At 35.6% G+C, this 10359-nt stretch overlaps 1 long non-coding RNA gene across 1 annotated transcript; it reads left to right on the top strand.

The window, feature by feature from the left end:
- The first annotated feature begins 289 nt into the window (after nucleotides 1–289).
- Nucleotides 290–3457, top strand: LOC115978178. Its single transcript, XR_004088659.1, has 4 exons — nucleotides 290–693; nucleotides 1139–1286; nucleotides 3171–3316; nucleotides 3418–3457. It is a non-coding gene; the product is annotated as an uncharacterized LOC115978178 (long non-coding RNA).
- Nucleotides 3458–10359: the final 6902 nt, after the last annotated feature.

Here is a 10359-nt window from a genome sequence, read left to right as displayed (position 1 = left end):
AGTGATGAAAATCCTTTTGTCACTATAAGGAAGAATTAGCGATGAAAAATATTCGTTACTAAAAATAATAATAGTTTTGCACTTATATGTTTTTAATGACGAAATCACAATTCATCACTAAAAGTATGATTTAGCGACGAAATATGAATTTTGTCTCTAAAAATCTTAACAAAGCCCAGTCTTTAGTGACGAAACTGGAATTCGTCACTAAAGACTTAAAAGCCTAATTTCAATACCCAACTAAAACACAAACATTTCAATACCCAAAACATTTCAACTCTCTGAGCCATTTCGGTAAAAAAAAAAAAACCTAGAGCCAACCAAAAAAACCCAAACCACCGTCGCCGTTGAGCTCCCACCGTCGCCAATTAAGCTCAGCCGTCACCGATGAAGCTCCCACCGTCGCTGATGAAGCTCCTTTAAGAGCCAACCATCGCCGATTACGCTCAACGACGACTCTTTAGCTCGCTGTTGCAATGATTCAGCTCGTCGTTGCGACGATTCAGCCAACCGTTGCGACGATTCGGCTCGCCATTGTGATGATTCAGGTCGCCGTTGGCGACACTTCATCCTTCAGTTTGCAACGCTTCATCTGGTGACGCTTCATCCTTCATTTCGTTTTGCTTCATCTGGCAACGCTTCTGGCGACGCTTCCGGCAACGCTTGAGTTTCTTTGGTCTTTCTCTCTAATTGGTCTCTCTCTCTTTTGCTTTTTCATTTTTGTTTTCGTTTTGTTTGATAATATTACCTTGATGATGACACCTTTTTTTTTTTTTGTTAAATTATATTGTGTTTGGTTGCTGAGAAAGTATGGGAAAAGAAAAAAAAAAGTGGGTAATTCATTGGTTTTGATGGGTTTTGGGTGATATTTAATTTTGTAAACCAAAGAGTGTGATTTGTGAAGCATTCATTGGTTTTGTTGGGAAACAAGCAGAGGGTTTAGAAGTTCTAGAAATGTGAACTGGGCACTGCATCTATCTATTTACTTGTTGATTTTTAGTTGGAAGTCCAATAAGAAATTTATCACTTAAAAATTATATTTTATCTTGCTGCCGGTGATGAAATTTGCAGAGTAATTTAAGTGTTGATACTATTTTCAAACTTTGTATATATAATGGTGTAAAGTATTTTGGTGAAGGACTTTGTCAGGACTTGATAATTCCAGTGACAAATTTTCACAATGAAGACAAGGGCTTCATGGTTTTAGCTGGTGATGATTTTGATGTGCCTATTAAAAAGGATATTGTGCACGTGTTGTACTATGGCAGCTTGCAAAACGACAACAGGTAGTTATTGATCAGTATTTTTAAGTTTTGGTGCCTAAAGCATATGTGGCTATAATGCCAATAATGGTATTAATATCCTATAATTAATAGTTTAATACCCTTATGTATATTGCTGAGAGTGTGGCTGTAATCTGTCCTGAAACTATTGCAAACTTGCAATATTGACTTCCAATTAGTAGTCTCATTTTTTGAAGTGTCATAGGTTCTTTCATTTTGCTAGGATTAGGATGGTGAGGGAGAGCAAAACTGTTCTTAATTGATATCAAGTCTTTGGGTTCTCGCATTACGGGAAGTTTACTGATCATTTTGTTTTGTTTTTGCATGGCTACCTGTCATTTTTTATTCAGAATGTTCAGGTCCATTAAAGTTTTTTCAACCTTCATATTATATATGGTTAGTCTGCCTACATAGCCAAAAAGGGAAAATAAAAGGGTTATAAATTCTAAGATATCATCTCCTGTCCGGAAGTCTTTGTAGCTTGAATGCATTTTGTATACTCTTATTTTTGCTTTTAATTACTTTCATATGATGGCTCCTATGAGTTGATGACATAACCTATAAAGGCCATATTTACTTTTGCAGAAACAAATTCTTGTAATTTTCTTAGTATGAACTGATTCTGTTGTTACCTTATTATGGATGCTAAAGTTTGTAATTGGTTTAATTAGCTCTATGGAAATGTATGCTAAAGTAGGCCTACATGAATCAAGTATAATATATATAGTTTTCCTTTACTTTGTTGTGATTGTAGAAAAGGGCTTTCATGTATGACTACTAAAGACATGAATTAAGTAGCATTGTTTCCCTCTAATTTCATTTAGGTGCACAAATTTATTATATCAGTCTGTAATAGTTAAGATATAATTACAAATAGTCTCAGTCTAATATTTTCCGTTTATTTCATTTGAATTTCTAAGTACTTTGATTTTCTTAACTACATTTGAGTTTAGTCTTTAGAGAGAGCCAAACCCAACGCTTCTCAAACATTAGGAATATTTTTGAGGTATGATTGGGTCTGGTTACTAGCAATATGAACAAAGGGAAATGTGGGGACTTGGTACCATAAAGTGGGGTTTCAATCTTTTCAATAATGAATTCTAAGCTATACCATTGTTTAGAAACGGGAAAAAGAATAAAGAATATGTATTTTAAATTTGGGTCTACTTAACTATTCACTAAAAGTTATCTTTCTTTTATCTCTAGCTCTCTCTCTTTTGTGACTGAAGAAATTGTGAGGAACAAGGTGAAGAACACAAGTTAACTTTGGATTTTTTCTAAAAGTTGTAAACTTAGCTTGAGCAAAGTAAGTATATTCTAGTTAAAAACTTATAAAACTCTATATATACTTTGATGTTGGAAATTGGTTTTGTAGTGAGTTGTTGTGTTGAAGCAAGTGGGTGGCTTGCATGGTGTTATAAGGTAGTTTGAATTCATATTGGGAGTGTTTTTAATTTCTTGCAAATGTGAATGAAACTTGTTGATTAGTAGCAATTGTGTTCCTTTATTCGATTTCAATACTTGTAATATTCGATTTCAATACGTGCAAGCATTGTACTTGTGATGTTTGTGATTGGTTTTGTGGTGGGTTGTAGTGTTGGAGCAAGCAGGTGGCTTGCATGGTGTTATAAGATAGTTTAAATTCATATTGGGAGTGTTTTTAATTTCTTGCAAATGTGAATGAAACTTGTTGATTAGTAGCAATTGTGTTCTTTTATTTGATTTCAATACTTGTAAGTATTGTACTTGTGATGTTTGTGATTAGTTTTGTGGTGGGTTGTAGTGTTGGAGCAAGCGAGTGGCTTGCATGGTGTTATAAGGTGGTTTAAATTCATATTGAGAGTGTTTTTAATTTCTTGCAAATGTGAATGAAACTTATCGTTTAAGGACCAAGAGGAGCGAGCTAGGGACCAAGAGGCGCGAGCTAAGCAAGAAGAGGTTCAAAAGAATATTCTTAACTTTTTGAGGAGTAAGGGTTATGATGATGCTCTTACCTATGGGGGTGCTTCAACTTCAAGTTAAACCACTTTTTGGTTAGTACTTTATTTTAGCAATTGACCTAACTTCAAGTTATAACATAGTTAATGTTTTTACTTTACGATTTTAATGTAGTATTGTTTTTATATTTGTGTAGATTTCTTATTGGTGGCTTTGAAGGGATTTACTTTTGGCATTACTTGAAGACATATGAGGATATCTTCCGTTAGTTCTAATTATATTATGCTACCCTTTTTGTATTGTTATAAAACATTTTAAGTTATTGTATGTATTGCAAACAATTATTGTATGGAAGGAGTTTGAATTGGATACTTGTTTTATTTTTTACTTGTGGAATGTATGGATCTTTTTTTATAAATTTGTTGTTGAAATAAATGTGTTATTCAAAATGTAGCAAAATTTTGTAAGAAATGGTTTTAGTGACGAAAATTTTCATCACTATATATGCTTGGATTTTCTTAAAAATAATTTTAGTGACGAACTTTTTCGTCACTATATGTACCCGAACATAGTTTTAGTGATGAAATTATTCGTCACTAAATATGATTTAATAAACTAAAGTGTTTTTAGTGAGGAAAACATTTAGTGACGAAATGTTTTCGTCACTAAAAGTTTTAAAAAAAAAATCAAATTGGATTTTTAGTGACAAAATTTTTCGTCACCAGGACTTTTAGTGACGGGGTTTCAGTGAAGAAATTAGTTTTGTCACCAAAAGTCCAATTTTGTCACTAAAGGTCCTTAGTGACGAAAAACTGGACTTTTAAATTCGTCACTAAAAATACATTTTGTTATAGTGTTTACTTGTATTTGGGTAGATTTAGGATGTGTTTAAAACTTCAAGAAACTTTGTTTCAAGATCAAGTGTTAAAGTTATGCAAGTTTGTCGAACATTCAAGATGAAAAGTACAAGTTCATTAAAACTCGATAGCTAGCCATCTATTGAGCTTGAAGAGCTGTTCTAGCCCTGTGGCTCGACAGCAGCTTGACAGATAGGGTATCTGTTGAGGTTTATGAAAAATAGAATTTCAGATCTGTTTTGACTCTAATTCGTGATTATGTGTTTGGATTTTCTTTTCTCACAACCCTAGACATATAAAACGATTATTTTAAAAGCCGTCAAAGGTGACACAAGTTGCACAAGTGTTGATCAAAGTTTGTTCAAGTAAATTGTGATTGGAGACAGAATTTGCCCTAGTTCATCGTTCTTGTGTAAAAGTTGTTGTGTTTATGCACCGTAGGGTTTTATGACCAAGTATCTTCTTGATCTTCATCGTCTGGATGAACTGAAGAACTTTGCAGCCAATAACCTTCTCTAATTGGTGATTGAAGTCACGTACTGGGATATGCGTAATTGGTTAGTCATGTACTGGGAGCTGTGTATTTCAAGGAGAGATTGTCATTACAGAACAAGTCCAATTAGGTATTGGGGTAAGGGTTCAATTCTAGGTTGGTATAATGTACTGGGAATCCTTTACTTGTAACCGTTTGTTGTGATAATAGTGAATTCTCGAGAGTGGTGACCTTAAAATCACCCAGTGGGGTTTTTGCCCTGTTTGTTTTCCCCATTCGTAAACAAATCACCGTGTTAATTTAATTTCTATTGCACTTAGTTTTATTGGTGATTTGTTTGTGCTACCACACGTTTGCCTGTTAATTTGATTAATTAATAAACTTGGGTAATTAATCAATTGGTATCAGAGCAGGCACACTCTGATTAGATTTTAATCTTTACTGTGTTGATCCATTGACCCCTGTTGTCATGGCTGCAACAGTCTTTAAGAGATCTTTAATTTCAAATACATCTTGTTTTTCTAATCTCTGTTTGTTTGAGTGTATTAGAAAATACAAGTCTAAAAGTTATTTGAATTCTCTTGTGATGACCATTGTAAAAGATCTCAGTTTGCCTAAGAAGAAACTAGACTGTCTCAGAATGAAAATGTGCAAAGGAGTTCGTTTGAGAAAAGTGAAAGTTAAAGGTTTAGCTCGCAAAAGGCACATGAAAGAAAGCACCATTCCTACTGATCTGTCATCTAAGCATGGAGTGTGTTTTATGATGAAGTCCACATTTAAAGTTATGGACACGTGTTTGTGGTACCTTGACAGCAATTGCTCAAGACACATGACTGGAGACCGATCTCTCTTCAAGGTTTTTGAGTCCAAGAAAGGTGGCAATGTCCCTTTTGGTGATGGGAGCAAATCACATATTAAAGGGAAAGGAATTATCACTCTACCTGGACTATCAGACATTGCAAATGTTCTATATGTAGAAGGTCTAAAGGTGAACCTGTTGAGCATAAGTTAGATATGTGATCAAGACTTCATGGTGCTATTCTCAAAAGGAAAGTGTCTTGTCATGGATGAGTCTAAAAGAAACTCATAAATGGTGTTCGCACTCTAGGCAACTGTTATGGATTGGTTCCTAATGCTAATATTATGTGCAATAGCATTCGTTTGCCAAATGAAGATCTATGGCATCAACGGATGGGACATGCTACTTACAAACATATTTCTATTGTATCTAAGCATGAATCAGTCTTGGGGATGCCAAAGCTTAGTAGAATAAGAAATGTGGTATGTGGACCATGTCAGCTTGGGAAACAGACGAAAGCTAAGCATCCGGGCACTCAGACATCAGCTACATCTAGACCATTGGAGATTCTACATTTAGATCTTATGGGCCCAAATAGAACAGAGTCTCTTGGTGGTAAGAGATACATCATGGTTGTGGTAGATGATTTCACTAGGTACACTTGGGTCATTCTCCTACGATCCAAGTTTGATGCTCTTGAGCACATTGAAACTTTGTGCACAAGAATGCAGAATGAAAAAAGCCTGAAGATTGATCGAATTCGAAGTGACCATGGTAAAGAATTTGAGAACTCGTATATGGATTCCTTTTGCACAAGATTCGGAATATCTTAAGAATTCTCTGCTCCTATTACTCCTTAGTAAAATAGTGTAGTAGAAAGAAAGAACAAAGTTATTTAGGAGATAGCCAGAGCCATGTTACACAACAAGGATATGGCTAGAAACTTGTGGGGAGAAGCCGTTAACACTGCATGTCATACGGTTAATAGGGTGTACTTCAGACCCGGTATCAAGAAGACTCCATATGAGTTATGGAAAGGAAGCCGAATGTAAAGTATTTCAGAATCTTTTGAATTAATTGTTTCATCCTCAAGGATAGAGAGAATGTGGGAAAGTTTGACTCCTAGAGTGATGAAGGAATATTTCTGGGCTACTCCTCTACAAACAAGGCTTATTGGGTATACAACAAAAGAACTATGAAGGTAATAGAGACAATGAATGTTGTTATTGATGAGTCTTCAGATTCTGGTTCTGAGAAAGGTATTGAGGAATTCCCCAAAGAAATTGTTAGTTTTTAGACCCCTTAAAACATTAGACCCCTTAAAACATGTTCTGACATTCATCGCACGTTGGATCATGTCTTGATCATTCAGGCGGCTCAAGGACAGATTTTGGTGGACGTACTTGATGAGATCCGTGCCTTGCGTGCGGAGTTGGCGCAGTTTAGACCACCTTCCTTTTGATGATGGATATCTTGTTTGCCCTTTGGCATTCCGTCACAAAAAGGGGGAGTACTTGTAGGTTTTTGTTTTTAGGGGGAGACTATTTGTTTTTTGGTTGGAGCTTGTGGAGTTTAGATTGTATCTAGGTGCTTCACTGTGTACTTAACATTTTTAGCTCTTACCTTGTTTTTGATGGGATATTCATGTTAGGGGGAGTTTTATATTTTTGTTGGTACTTTATTTGTTTCTTGTTTTAAACTGCTTATTGATTTATATTTTTGAGTTATTCATTGATATATATCTTTATTTGTGTGTTGTTTGAAATCAAGAAGTTATTTTGTTTACTTGTATTATTTCCACACATGCGGTTATGCATTTTGTTTAGTGTTTCAGGAGATATACAGGTTGATTCAATTAAGCTGCTGTCTACACTTGCAACTGATGGATAGTAGTTAGGATTGAATTTGGTTTATGAGCATTATTTTGTAAAGGGCTTTTCATTTTGTAAACTTTGAGCTTCTAAGTTGTGTTTTGTCACGGATTGCCAAAGGGGGAGTTTGTTAGGTTCTAAAGTGTAGGCCTTTATGTATTTAGAACTCTAATTTGTATTGTTGGCAAACCATGATCAAAACAATGTGTTTAGAAGTGTTTAAAACTAGCTCAAAGTTGTATGTCAATGTAAAGTTGGAATCGAGTGTAAAGCAGAAAGCACTGTGGCTTTCGGCCTGGCTTGATCGATCGAAGCTTAGGCTCGACCGATCGAAGCTCGGGCAGATCGCTTTTCTGCAGAATTTTCCAACTCAGCCCTAGTTGTTTTAAAATGTTTTTAGGGTTTCTTATTTATCCTAAGTATAAAAGGCAAACCCTAGCCACGTTTTAGTGTTGCTCATATTACGGTTTGTGTAAATCTCTTGTGAGATCTAGAGGAGCTTTTCTTTACACAAACTTAGGGTTTTCAAGGAGGAGATATTTTCTACACCTTGATGATCAAAACAGTTGCTGCCATTAAAGCTTAAAGAATACACAAGCGGGGGTGCTTGTAGCTGGTGGGAATCCAAGAAAGAAGGAGTCCGTGGATTCGGAGCTTGCACGTGGTCGTGTCAGTAAGTTTTACTGGTTGGTAGCAATAAGAAGTCGAGCGTGGGGGCTTGTAAGTCTTATTGTATGAACTTCGATTCTTTCTAGTGGATTTTCTTTTTACCCTGAGGATAGTTAGGTCAAATCCTCCCCAGGTTTTTTACCGGTTTGGTTTTCCTGGGTGATTATATCTTGTGTTATTTATTTTCTGCTGCTTTACTTGATTTGATCTTTGTTATTGTGATAACCTAGACTTGTGAAATTGGACTAAGTAACAACTTGGCTAAACTACCTAGGTTAAATCAATTGTTTTAATCATGGTTTGCTAACAATACAAATTAGAGTTCTAAATACATAAAGTCCTACACTTTAGAACCTAACAGAAATTCTTCCTCCTGAGCCTAAGGAAGTTCAAGAAATTGTTGAACAAAAACCTGCATCTCCAAGTACTCCTAGTACTCCCAGTGTTGTGGAAGATTTTGCAGACATACCTACTTCATCAGATTCTGAATCCCATGAGGAGAAAGGACCTTCCTCTAGAATTAAATTAAATCATCCTCCAGAAGTTATTGTGGGAAACATGAATGAACTCACATTAAGGAAACATACAGTTGATAAATGTGTTGCTAACTTTGTGTCTTATTCTTGTTATTTATCATAGGTTGAACCCACTAAAGTCGAGGAAGCTTTTCAGGATGAAAGTTGGGTCGAAGAAATGCATGATGAATTGCTTCAGTTTCAGAGGAATGATGTTTGGACTCTAGTACCTAGACCAAAGGGTGAGCACATCATCGGCACAAAGTGGATATTCCGCAATAAGATTGCTGAGGAGGGCAATGTGATTCGCAACAAGGCTCGGCTTGTAGCTCAAGGATACTCACAAATGGAAGGAGTAGACTATGATGAAACATTTGCCCCAGTTGCCCGTATAAGTCTATTAGAATTCTCCTAGTCCTTGCATGTCACTTAAAATTCAAGTTTTACCAAATGGATGTAAAGACTGCTTTCTTGAATGGGCTACTTAAAGAGGATATCTATATGTCTCAACCAAAAGGATTCATTGACCCACACTTTCCGGATCATGTGTTGTACCTCAAGAAGACACTTTATGAGTTGAAGTAAGCCCCTAGAGCTTGGTATGATTGACTCACACAATACTTAGTGTCACATGGGTTCATAAGAGGAAAAGCTGATTAGACTCTCTTCATAAAAAAGGAAGATGGCGAGTTGATAGTTGCTCAAGTCTATGTTGATGATATCATCTTTGGGTCGATTAAGGATGAACTTGCTTATGGCTTCTCAAAACTCATGCAAGCCGAGTTTAAGATGAGCATGATTAAAGAGCTAACCCACTTCCTTAGAATCTGCTAGTTCTATCAGAACCCTTATGAGTCCAAATGTTAAACTCACTGTTAACTTGTTAGGTAAAAGTGTTGATTCATCTCTTTTTAGAAGCATGATAGGTAGTCTTCTTTACCTTACTGCTAGTAGACTTGACATTAGTTACAGTGTGGGAGTGTGTGCTAGATATCAAGCTAATCCCAAAGAGTCTCATATGATTGCTTTGAAAAGAATCATAAAATATGTCAAAACCACTACCGACTTTGGTGTGTGGTATAGTAAGGACATAAATGATATCTTAGCTGGATATTCTGACACTAATTGGGCAGGGAATGCTGATAATAGAAAGAGTATATCGAGGGGTTGTTTCTATCTGGGAAATAATCTTGTTTCCTGGATGAGCAAAAAGCAGAACTCCATCTAATTATCCACTGCAGAAGCTGAGTACATCGCTATCAGTAGCTGTTGCATCCAACTTTTATGGATGCAAAAACTCCTCCATGATTAAAGTATTTGTCAAGAGCATCTCATAGTCTATTGTGACAATACCAGTGCCATCAATATCTTTAAGAATCCGGTTTAACATTCTTGAACCAAACACATAGAGATTCGACATCACTTCATTAGGGAGCTTGTCGAAGATGGTACTCTCACTCTTGAGTTTATTCACACCGATGATCAGAAGGCTGACTTGTTTACCAAACCTCTTGACAACAAACGTTTTGAATTCCTTCATCAAAACATTAGTGTTATCTCTATGGAATGATCTCTTTCTCTCCTCCTTCTTCCTCATGCATTTGCATCTAGTTTTATACTTTTCTTTACTTAACATGTTTTTGTTTGTTGTTTTCAGTTTTATTTATTTTGTTTTTCATATAAAAATTTAAAAAAAATTGAAAAATCAGAAAAAAAAAAAAAAAAATACAAAAACAGTGTGTGTTTTATGTACATTGATACTTGTGTACCTTGGATGGCCATTGAAATAAAGTTTTCTAAACTTTGTATCCTTTGTAACTTAGATGAGCATCTCTATACACAACTAAGCAAGTGAGTTCTGTGGCTCTTATTTGTGATGAGTAAGATTAAGTTATCTCTTGTACTTAACACTCGTATCACTCTTTTTGACGGGA

The sequence above is a fragment of the Quercus lobata genome, chromosome 2 (genome assembly GCF_001633185.2).
Source record: "Quercus lobata isolate SW786 chromosome 2, ValleyOak3.0 Primary Assembly, whole genome shotgun sequence".
Taxonomy (NCBI): Eukaryota; Viridiplantae; Streptophyta; class Magnoliopsida; order Fagales; family Fagaceae; genus Quercus; species Quercus lobata.
The sequence above is the reverse complement of the archived record's forward strand: the minus strand, read 5'-3'. Positions and strand labels throughout refer to the sequence as shown.